The sequence below is a fragment of the Dromiciops gliroides genome, chromosome 1 (assembly GCF_019393635.1).
Source record: "Dromiciops gliroides isolate mDroGli1 chromosome 1, mDroGli1.pri, whole genome shotgun sequence".
Taxonomy (NCBI): domain Eukaryota; kingdom Metazoa; phylum Chordata; class Mammalia; order Microbiotheria; family Microbiotheriidae; genus Dromiciops; species Dromiciops gliroides.
This window is the reverse complement of record NC_057861.1, coordinates 282,481,797-282,493,652: the sequence shown is the minus strand read 5'-3', so window position 1 is coordinate 282,493,652 and position 11,856 is coordinate 282,481,797.

Genomic DNA, 11,856 nt, shown 5'->3' with positions numbered 1-11,856 from the left:
ATGTTGCAGATTAGCACTATTCAAAACTTTTGTGATGATCATCTCAACATGGAAGATACTGGGAAAAGTGAATATCCATGTTCTGATACCTCAAGAAGACAAAAAACATTGGAAAAATTTTAGTCAAGTGCTTAGGGTTGATGTGTAAATACCAAGCTTGAGGTACAAAACTACCCAAGGGAATTTAAAGAAAAGAGGCTAGAAATTCTCAACCACTGAGAGCAAAAAATATTAGGGAGCTAGTTAGTGCACAGTATAGAGTGCTAGAATGAAACTCTTGTTCACAGCCTTAACTTTGGATTCTATCAAAGTCTTTTGTTAATAAACTGTAATTTTTGAAGTGTGTCTATAATATTTAAAAGACAGAAGCCTATGTTTTAGGTAATAATTAAAGGAATAAATATTATCATCTTCCTCTAATTTCCTGGAGTCAGGAAGAACAGAGTTCAGGCTCTACCTCAGACATTTACTAGCTATGTAACCCTGGGCAAAAGTCATTTAACCTCTCTCAGTCTTAATTTCTTCATCTATAAAATGGGTATAATAGTAATATCTACCTTGCATAGTTGTGAAGATCCAATGATCCGTATAAAGTGCTTTGCGAACCTTAAAGTGCTCTAGAATGCTATTTATTATTATCATTATCATTATTATTCATTGACTTGCACTGAATGTGGTATATTTTAGTTTCTGCCACAGCCAAGTAACTTATTATTTGTGTTTGAAGCATAAGGTTGGTTTCCTTCCTGGAGAAGAAAGGGATTTGATGAACACCTTCCTACCTTCCAAGTTGGAAGAAAGAATGGTGGGAAGGGACTATGTGGCAGATGAATAGAGATGGCCCATGTCAAGATGATAGGGAAAAGGGGGTACCTAGGTGGCACAGTGGATAGAGCACCAACCCTGGATTCAGGAGGACCTGAGTTCAAATCCAGCCTCAGACACTTGACACTTACTAGCTGTGTGACCCTGGGCAAGTCACTTAACCCCAATTGCCTCACACACATAAAAAAAGAATACATTTTCCTGGTGTCACAACTAATTTTTTTTCGGGACAATGAGGGTTAAGTGACTTGCCCAGGGTCACACAGCTAATAAGTGTCAAGTGTCTGAGACTGGATTTGAACTTAAAGTCCTCCTGAATCCAGGGCTGGTGCTTTATCCACTGTGCCACCTAGCTACCCCCTCAAGTCTAAATTTTTTAAAGATTTAAACTAAAAAAAATTGGGGTAGGGCAAAGATTATATACAGTCCTCAAGTTAGAGACTATAGAAATTCATAGAAGATAAAATGCAAAAAAGAAAACCCCACAAACTTAAATGTCTATATGCAAGTTCCCCAAAGCTAGGCAGCAAACTGGGACACCTGTGTGGTGTACTGGATAGAATAGTAGGCTTGGAGTCAGGAAGACTCATCTTCCTAAATTCAAATCTGGCCTCAGACACCTATTAGTTCTTTAACTTTGGACAAGTCACTTAACCATATTTGCCTCAGTTTCCTTATCTGTAAAATGAGCTAGGAAATGGCAACCCATTCCAGTATTGCTGCCCAGAAAATTCCAATGTGGGGTCACAAAGAGTCAGACACAACTGAAATAAGAACAACAAGAGAAACTAGAGATTGTAATGGAAAGAGGCAAACTGCACCTCCAGGTATCATTAGCCTTGAAGAGAGAGAGGGTAATGAAATCCATGGTCAGGCCATGGCTCTCCTGTAGTAGATGAAAGGAAGAATGTAGTATTATTGTATAAGTCTAATGGTAGCCATCTCTAGGATGGGGGGGTAAGGGGGTGAAACAAGTTATATAACTTTATTATATATATATGAGGAATAGCAAGTTGCACATAATAGATTTGCAGTTTCCTATATAATCATCTTTTTTTCTATTCTTCTATGTCATGGAAATGCTAGTTTTATTTCTTTTTTGTTTTGTTTTGTTTTGTTTTGATGAGGCACTTGGGGTTAAGTGACTTGCCCAGGGTTAAGTGTCAAGTGTTTGAGGCTGAATTTGAACTCAGCTCCTCCTGAATCAAGGACCAGTGCTCTATCCATTGTGCCACCTAGCTGCCCCTGAATACAATAATTTTTTTTTCGGGGCAATGAGGGTTAAGTGACTTGCCAAGGTCACAACAGCTAGTAAATGTCAAGTATCTGAGGCTGGCAAAATAAATAATTTTTTAAAAAAGAAAATATAGGTATGTGAGCAAAAATAGAAACTAGAGGGAAGGGGGATAATGGAAAGTATTTGAAAATAAAGATGCTAGGAGGGAGAGAGGAAGAAGTGCATTATTGGCATGTGGGGTGGTCAGATCCAAGGCCTTGAGTCAGGAGGTGGAGCACCAGGAATAGAGAAAAAGCCAGTTTGGTTGGATTATAAAGTTTGGGATTGGGAAAAAATATAAAAACATGTTAGGCATTCAAAACCCTTTATAATGTGCCCAGCCTTCTCCCCCCACCCCCACCCCCACCCCCTGCCCCAGCCCATACCACACCACAGAGCACTACAGTCTTCTTACAACTTACCTTCCTTCCACATATTCTTTGATCCAGCAACACTGGCCTCCTGGCTGTTCCTTTTAAAAGACACTCCATCTCCCAACTCCAGGCATTTTCACTGGCTATTTCCCATTCCTGGAATACTCTCCCATCTCATTTCTGCTTCCTGGCTTCCTTCAAGGCCCAGTTAAAATCCTTCCGTCTACTGGAAGCCTTTCCCAATCCCTGTGTGTGTGTGTGTGTGTGTGTGTGTGTGTGTGTGTGTGTGTGTGTGTGTGTATGAAATGAGGATTAAGTGACTTGCCCAGGGTCACATAGCTAGTAAGTGTCAAGTGTCTGAGGTCAGATTTGATTTGCTTTACCCACTGCACCACCTAGCTGCCCCCCAATCTCTCTTAATCTGATGCCTTCCCTCTGCTGAATATTTCTGATTTTCCCTGAGTATATCTTATTATTCAAGGTTATTTGCAAGTTGTCTTCCCCATTAGATTGTGAGCTCCTCAAGAGCAGAGATTTACCTTTCTTTGTATTCCCAGCACTTAACATAGTCCTTGGTAGATAGCAGGTACTTAATAAATGTTTATTAACCAACAAAGATGGAACAGTCCATAGAACATTGACTAGCAAGAAATGAGAGCAGGATAGCAACCTTTGCTATCTGAACCCTAACCAAAAGAGATCAAAACAAGATACCAATAATAATCATCATAATAACTACTGACTTAGCACTTTAAGATTGGCAAAGTCCTTTATGCATCATCTCTTTAATCCTCAAAACAGCTGTGGGGTTGGTACTACATTTATCCCCATTTTGCAGAGGAAGAAACTGAGGCCGAGAGAGGTGGTGCCTTGCTTAGGGTTACACAGATAGCATCTGAGGAAGGAATGAATCCAGGTTTTTCAGATTTCAAAATAAGCACTCTTATCTGCTACAGTAAGAATAATGTCTTTTGCTCACATTATAGTTTCCTCATGTGGAACCTGGTGGGGGGAGGGAGGACAATATTCCCATAGATATTTGATTGCATAGAGAATGTAATACCAAATCTTATCTTCTTTTAAATAGAATTATGAGAGAAAACCGATGGAACATTTTAGAGTAAGGGTTGTATGTGTGCATTCTTTTGTTTTCAAACACAAACCAGCTTGACCATGTCAATCACTAAACTTTGATTAAGCATCTACAATATGCCAGGCATCACACTAAGGCTGAGAGTATAAAAGGGGCAAAAGACAGTCCCTGCCCTCAGGGAGCTTATAATTTAATGCAATTAAATATTGATGGTGGTGAGGGGGATAGTAGTGGTGGTAATGATGGTAGTGGTAGTAGCAGTAGTAGTAGTAGTAATAGTAGTAGCAGCAGCAGCAGCAGTAATAGTAGTAGTACTAGTAGCAGCAGCAGCAGCAGTCGTAGTAATAGTAGTAGTAGTAGTAGTAGTAATAGTAGTAGCAGCAACAGCAGTAATAGTAGTAGTACTAGTAGCAGCAGCAGCAGCCGTAGTAATAGTAGTAGTAGTAGTAATAGTAGTAGCAGCAGCAGCAGTAATAGTAGTAGTACTAGTAGTAGCAGCAGCAACAGCAGCCATAGTAATAGTAGTAGTAGTAGTAATGGTAGTAGCAGCAGCAGTAGTAATAGTAGTAGTACTAGTAGCAGCAGCAGCAGCCGTAGTAATAGTAGTAGTAGTAGTAGTAGTAGTAGTAGTAGTAGTAGTAGTAGTAGTAGTTGTAGTAGTTCAGTAGCTCAGGGTTACAAAAATATATAAAAACAAATATATATATATACACACATATACACAAAGCAAGCTTTATACAGGATAAGTAGAAAGTAATTAACAGAGGGAAGACACTAGATTAAGAGGGGTTGGGTAAGGCTTCATATAGAAGGTGGGATTTTAATGGGGATTTAAAGGGAGCCAAGAAGGCCTTAACCTTGACACTTACCAGATTTTTTATTGAAAGAAAAAAAGAGCCTGAGCAAATCAGTTAACAGAATGAACCTCCATAGTCTCATAAGTGCAATTAAGGGATGTTGGTATTGGCAGGAAAACTGCATGAAAGGCATTACTCTTGCCAAAAGTACCAGCTACATCCTGGCATTTCATTTCAACAGAATGCCCATTTAATAGAGGAGCCTAGCGACACAGCATGTAAATTCCCCCAAATCCAACCAGAAGCAGTGGGTTTTGTACAGGTCAGATAGATTCAAATTAAGATACAAATATCTAACTTTACTTTTCCCCCTTTGTTTCCTCAATCAAGTGGGTTTTGTTTTTTGTTTTTTGTTTTTGTTTTTTTAGTGAAGCAATTGGGGTTAAGTGACTTACCCAGGGCCACATAGCTAGTAAGTGTTAAGTGTCTGAGGCCGGATTTGAACTCAGGTACTCCTGACTCCAGTGGGGGTGCTCTATCCACTGCACCATCTAGCTGCCCCAATCAAGTGTATTTTTAAAACAATTGTCATGGTCACCAAAGCATTTTTGTCCATGAAATAAGCTTTGTCCGTGGAAGAAGAGTCATGGCAAAAATCTGGCCCCATAAGTTAAAGTAAGTACCAAAATTTTATTCTCTTATTGATATGAACGAAGCAGCTTCACAAAGAGAGAGAGAGATTATGGTATGGATTCTGCTCTTAAGAGAACACTAGGTTTTGTTTACTTTGACATTTTGAATGATCCAAACTTCCTCCCAAGCAAACCATTGTTAGGAGGCTCCTAATAATCATAATTATTCATGGCTGCTGCCCTGCTTTCTAGCCCTTTATAGAGAAAGGTGTTGAGAATACATATCACAACTGAACTCCCTCCAGAGCAATTGGATTCAGAAAAGTAGGCAGAGATAAACCTCAGACAGGCTTGAGGAAGCCGCTTTTTATTGTTAATGGGGTTGGCACCTTCTCAATTCGAATCCAACCCAGCTCTTAAAAATGGGATGACACCCTCAGTGACCATCAAATCCTACACATTTGAAATGCAGAAGGTATGATTTTGATATCAGCCCTCAGAGGAGCTGAGGAACTGACTATAAAGACCCTGGCCAGAGGAGAGGTAATCTGATATACCTGACTAAGCAAGTCAGGAGGACATAGTGAAGCTGGTCTTTTCTGGTGTCCATATCAGAAGTTCCATTCCTTTTTCTCTGTTTCTCTGCCTATGCCCCATCTATCTTTCCTTTCCTGGTAGGGAAGACAAAGGTCGAGAATAGAAGGGAAAGGGCAGAGAATAAGTATTTCTATATTCCTACAGTGTAACAGGTTCTGTGCTCAGTCCTTTGTAAATATTATCTCATTTGATCCTCACAACAACCCTGGGAGGGTAGATGCTGTTATTAATCTTCGTTTTACATTGGAGGAAACTGAGGAAAACAGAAGTTAAATGACTTGCTCAGGGTCACACAGATAGTGTCTGAAGCTCAATTTGAATGGGTCTTCCTGACTCCGGGCCCATTGCACCACTTAGCTCTCTCCTGGTTACCTAGATACAATTCTTTCTCTTCTCTCTGGTTCTGCAGCAGCACAAGCCCTGTCTGGAATTCTCATTCTCTCTCCTTTCTCTCCCCTTCTCTCTCCTAGAGCCATTATTTTTAGGGGGTGGTGGTGGTGGTTGCTGATTTTGCATTCCCAAAAGGTACCATGACATTGGGGAGGTGATGCCATGGCTTGCAATGAATTGGGTTGAAGTGAGGAAGGGCTGTGCAAAGTCACCAGCCTCAGTCTCTCCTCCGGAGCCATCTGGGTCCAGTGGCACAATATATATCAGGATGACTGGCAATGTGAGGGAGAAGGAAGTCAATATAAATAACCATTGCCTGGAAGAGGGCCTAGAGTACGACTCTGTAGTTTAGGTTTTTGTCTTTCTCTGTTACTATTTGCCTGGTTTTTTTTAAAAACTTCAATGACTTTCAAAGAAAAGAATAATAATACACAAAATTCTGTCAGTTATTGGACAATAGAAACTATAATCAACCAAAAATCTACTAATTCCCTATTAAGAATAGAACATAATTTTATTTTAATGTAATTCTTAATATATGTATTATATAGACATATTCTTAATATATGTATTCTATGTTCAAGGCATACATAATTCTGAAAAACAGCTTTCTTCTATGCTATTACAATATGACAGTGAAGTTTTACAGTCATAATTTTCCTAAATTGATTGTTTTTAAATGGAACTCTTATGAATAAACGTGCAACTTGATAGTATGGGGTACCATTTTAATTTAGTATGGTAAAGTGCACATTTTAAATGTTTGCTTATTCTTTAATTGCAAATGGTTAAATGTCCTGCATGTACATTTGAAAAAAACATTTAAAATATTTAATGATTTTCTCATGTTTAAATAAACCAGATCTCATGTGAAGATTGTAAAACTTTCAGTATTTAAGATCCTAGTAAAAACAAAAAGCAACTGCACTTTTGATTGGTTAGTTTTAAACATGTTGCATTATATGTCTTGCTATTTCTAAAAAGTTGCAATTTGTGCAATATCCTCTTCTCTGATCCTTTTCCTTTCCCTGTCCTCTTCTCTCCCCACTTTTTGGCCCTTCCTGAGAGTCCTAAGAAGGGTAAAACTATTTCATATCCTTGCTCCCTTTTCTTTCTCTCCTCTTTTCTGCTCTCTCCCTTCTATCCTTCCCCTCTTCCTGCCAGATCTATGGCCCAGTTTTATCTTCCTTTCTTTCCTTTTCTTTCTTTTTCAATCTCATATGTAAGAATTGGACCTGACCAACTATGTAGTCTCTTGTCAGGTAGCCCAATGGACTCTTAGGTGACACATTAATTTGTAATTGAATTATCTTCTATTTGCAAGAATATGTATATATCTTTTAAATGACTTCAAACTTCAAGGATTATCTTTATGGATTCTCACTCCACTAAAACAGGTTAATATTCCTTTCCATCTTAATAGGCAGTATTTATGAATTTCTGTGGTTAAAAAAAATGCCACCTAATTATAAAACCTCTTTTGGAGACTGATTCTACAACAGTAGTCATATAGTTAATTCCCTGAACCACAGACTTTCCCACTTAGTAGGACCTGACAAAGCTCAGATTCTACTTGTGTGACCCCAGAGCCGCATTCATGCAAAGATCTGACCCCCATACCTGGGTTTCTGTCCCTCTTCATCCCCGCCCCCTAAGTTTTCAAATCTCAGCTCAGCCCTCCTTCTATAAGAAGCCTTTCCCATTTAGCCCTCTCTTGATCTTAATGCCTTCCCCCTGAGACTCATCCCAATTTATCCTGTATATAGTTTTTCTGTACATAATTGTCTGCATGTTATCCCTTCATTAGATTGTGAGCTACTTGAGAACAGACATGTGATGGTGGTGGTGGTGGTTTTCCCCTTTCTTTGTATCACCAGTATTTAGTTCTGAAATTGGCACATAGTAGGCGTTTTATAAGCACTAGATTACTGATTGACTGTTCATAACAAGGCATTCCTTCTGTGGTGGCTGCTGTTGCTCAGCAACCAACCAAATGAACAATTGGGCTAGACCAACCGAAGGAAAGTATAGAATTTGGTTCCTGACCCCAGCTCTGGGCCTATCCCTGACTTCTTTGCTCAGATGTCCTACATCACTTTCTCACCTCCACTCCACCACCCCAACCTGGAAAATTTAGCAGCAACTAACGATTTCTGATGATGAAAGTTAAAAGGATGGCAAGGGAGGAGAAGGACTCTTCAACATTCTGGTGACTCCAGAATGATTTCATCTGCCCAGGTATGTCAGAGTACCTGAAGAAGAAGGAAGTTTAGAGCCCTTCCCGCATATTCCCTCCTCTTTCCCACCCAGAACTCACTGCTTGACATAAATTTTTATTTTCATCAGCAAAGAGATAAATAGCTATGCACAAAGAAGACTTTGCAGCAACAAAATGGACAGACTTTCAATGAGACCCAAATCCTGCCTCTTACACTTATTACTCAACTTCCCTTGGCCTCAGTTTCCCCAATTGTAAAATTAGAGTGTTGGACTAGACTAAGGTTTCTGGTCCTATTAGATCTATGATTCTAAGAGTCTGATCTCAGGTCCATTACTGAAAATAATCATTTAATTTTGTGGCCTTTCAATACACACAAAATGAGGATAATAATGCCTCCCTCTCCCCCATCACACAGGGAGACTATGAGAATTAAATAAATCACAGTAGCCAGATGACTTGGTATCTAGAACATGGGACCTAGAGTCAAGAAGAATAAGTGCAACTCCTGACTCAAATACTTACCAGCTCTGTGACACTGGGCAAGTCATTTAACCTCTTTTAGACTCAGTTTCCTCTTCTATACAATGGGGTTAATAATAGTATCACCTCCTAGGGGTTTTGTGAGTGGGAAAAAATGAGATTATATTTGTAAAGCACTTTGCAAACCAAAAATCCTGTATAAATGTTAGCTGTTGTAATAATGAGAAGTTATTTAAATTCTTCAGAAGTAAGATGTAGTCATCCAAAGCCCATACACAATCTACCTACCCAGCTATACACTTATGTACCTTGTGGACATCAGCACAGACCTGCTTGAAAGATGTCACTTAAGACAGATTTTTTTAAAACATCAAGAGATGACTCAACAATTGAAGAGATTTTACCCAAACCCAAATGAAAGTCCTCTTCTGAACCTTCATTCAACCACAAGAATGGACACCATCAGGACTAATTAGCAACAATGCCTGTCCAGTTGTGATAGCCTTGGCATTTCTTAAGTCATCTGCTTTCTCAATGAAACTGTGAAGATGGAGGATGACTGTGGTGTCTTTCCTGACTTTTGCTATAGAGACATTCTGAGCTGTTCACTGAGACCATCAATTCTTTTCTCCATCAGTCTCTGAACATAAGTAGTGATGACAGCCATCAGATAGACGGTGCCGGATATGAAGTGCTGACTAGAGAAAAGATTTATAACCCATTAGCAATCCCCTGAGCCATGCCACCAACCTTTAACCAGACATTTTATCATGTTGGTTGCCTCTCTCTGAATTTGCTCTAATTTGTCTCTTTTTCAACATGTGGTATCCCAAACTAAAAGCAGTTGAAATATGTCCAGGCAAGATGAGTGCCAAGTAGCTTGAAATAATTACTTTTCTGGTTTAGCACATAATGCTTCCATTAACACAGCCTGATATCACTTTAGAGGGATTTGAGGCAAGGAAGAGAATTTCTGTTTCACAAATCACATTGTATTGCCCACCTAGAGAAACTTATTTAAATAAACTAAAGCAGGGGTCAATAATCAATGACTCAAATGGCATAGATAGCATGCAACATGACTTTAAGTGCCATGAACCACAGTAAGCCAGGGGAAAATGATGAAAGGAGGAAGGTGGTCTTTGGTGCCTTCCCACCTCCTCCTCCTCACCCTCCTTCTCACCCTCTCCAGGTCCCTTCACTAAGTCCTATTCTTGTCCTCAGTTATCTGCCAATCCCCAATAAGATACCAACTGATAAACAAAATGGCTTAAGGAAAAGAAGCTTCCCAAAGAGGTAGAAGGGAATGATCCGTGATGGTAAAATAACAGACAATAACAAGAACAAGGGGGCAAACTCTGAATCAACTCCTAAGGCTGAGGTTGTAGAAAGAGAAGAGTAGATGCATGCTTGGAAAGGGAGGACACACCCCATTACCCTCTCTCATCCCCCCACATCTGTTGGCTCTGTAGTTAACACAAAGAAGAAGCTGTGGTAGGGGAGGGGAAGGGGGAAGGGAAGGCAAGAAGAGAGGGAGACAGAAGGTGTTTAGATACACACACATATTGATTGTTTCACCCGTTAAATGTTAGTCCCTAAACAGAAAAGACTAAATAAAGGGCATTTTGGGTTTCATATTCCCAGCACTTAGCACAATGCCTGGCACATAGTAGGAATTTAACAAATACGTGGAAATTGATTAATTTTTATATTGAAAACCTCTTTCTTTGTGGAGGATTTACTATCACTTGGGATCAGAGATTAAGATTGTGATCTGAGTTTTCATCTGATTTTTCTATCAGGGAAATTATGACCAGATGAGAACAGCAGAGACCTCCAAGTCCAACCCCTATCTAATCTGCCTTTCATGATAGACTTACTGAGGGTCTTCCCTTCCCAGATCAATTCTTTTGTGAAGTCAAACTAGACCATCTTTTGCCTCCATTCTGACCTAGCCTTTAATCACTAAATGGGTGTTGCCTCAGACAAACTGAGACCTGGGAAAGACCTTAGCTTAAAAAGACCAGGGCCTCCCACTGCATCTGAGGCCATTGTCAGTCACCCTGACCTATGTCTTGCCACTGAACTCCAGTGACTCTGGAGGAGAGAGTGAGGCTGATGACTTTGCACAGTTCTGACTCGCTTAAATCCAATTCACATGTAAGTCAAGACATTAGCCTACTGACATCATTGATGCTCTTTGAAAATGAAGGACGAGGGGCATCTAGGTGGTGCAGTGGATAAAGCACCGGCCCTGGAGTCAGGAGTACCTGAGTTCAAATCCGGCCTCAGACATTTAACACTTACTAGCTGTGTGACCCTGGGCAAGTCACTTAACCCCAATTGCCTCAATAAAAAAAAAAAAATGAAGGACGAGGGGCATCTAGGTGGTGCAGTAGATAGAGCACCGGCCCTAGAGTCAGAAGTACCTGACCCTTATGTTAAAATAGAGGTTACTCCTTTAGCTTGCTGTCTGTGTCACTCTCTTTGCCTGAAATTGTTGTTTCATTATTTTCTGATACTGTCTTGATTCTTTGTGTGATCTTTAAGTGTGTGTACTTTGGGGAGAATGGGAGGATGGGTACCAGAACTCTTTTGTTATACTGTGAGCTCTTTGAGAACAGAGACAGGTTTTTGCCCTTCTTTTTATCCCCAGCATTTAGCGCAATGCCAGGCATATAGTAGGTATTTAATAAATGTTTGTTAATTTGACTTAACTTACTTCTTTGTTTCCCTTCAACTTCTAGCACAACAATGTGTACATACTTCAAGATAAATTCATTTTTGATGAAATAAAATGCTTTTATAAAATCATAATTCAGTGGACTCCCCTTATTGATCAATCAATAAGTAAAGATTTATTAAGCATCTACTATGTGCCATGCACTGTGCTAAACACTGGGTGTACAGTACAAATCAAACAGGCCCAGTTCAAGGTTGGATTACATGATTTCTAGCTCTGAAATCTATAAATCTGTGATTAAACTTCCTTTGAAAAGTGAACTATACCAAGCTAAAATAGTCATTGAAAACTGGGACAATGCCTTGAACATAGCAGGTACTTCTTAAGTTTATTTTGACTATAGACATTTCCCCTCTAGATTCATGCTAAGTCACTTGCCTGTCACCTATTCAAATGGCAAGTGTGACACTACATAAGAGTACCCAAGT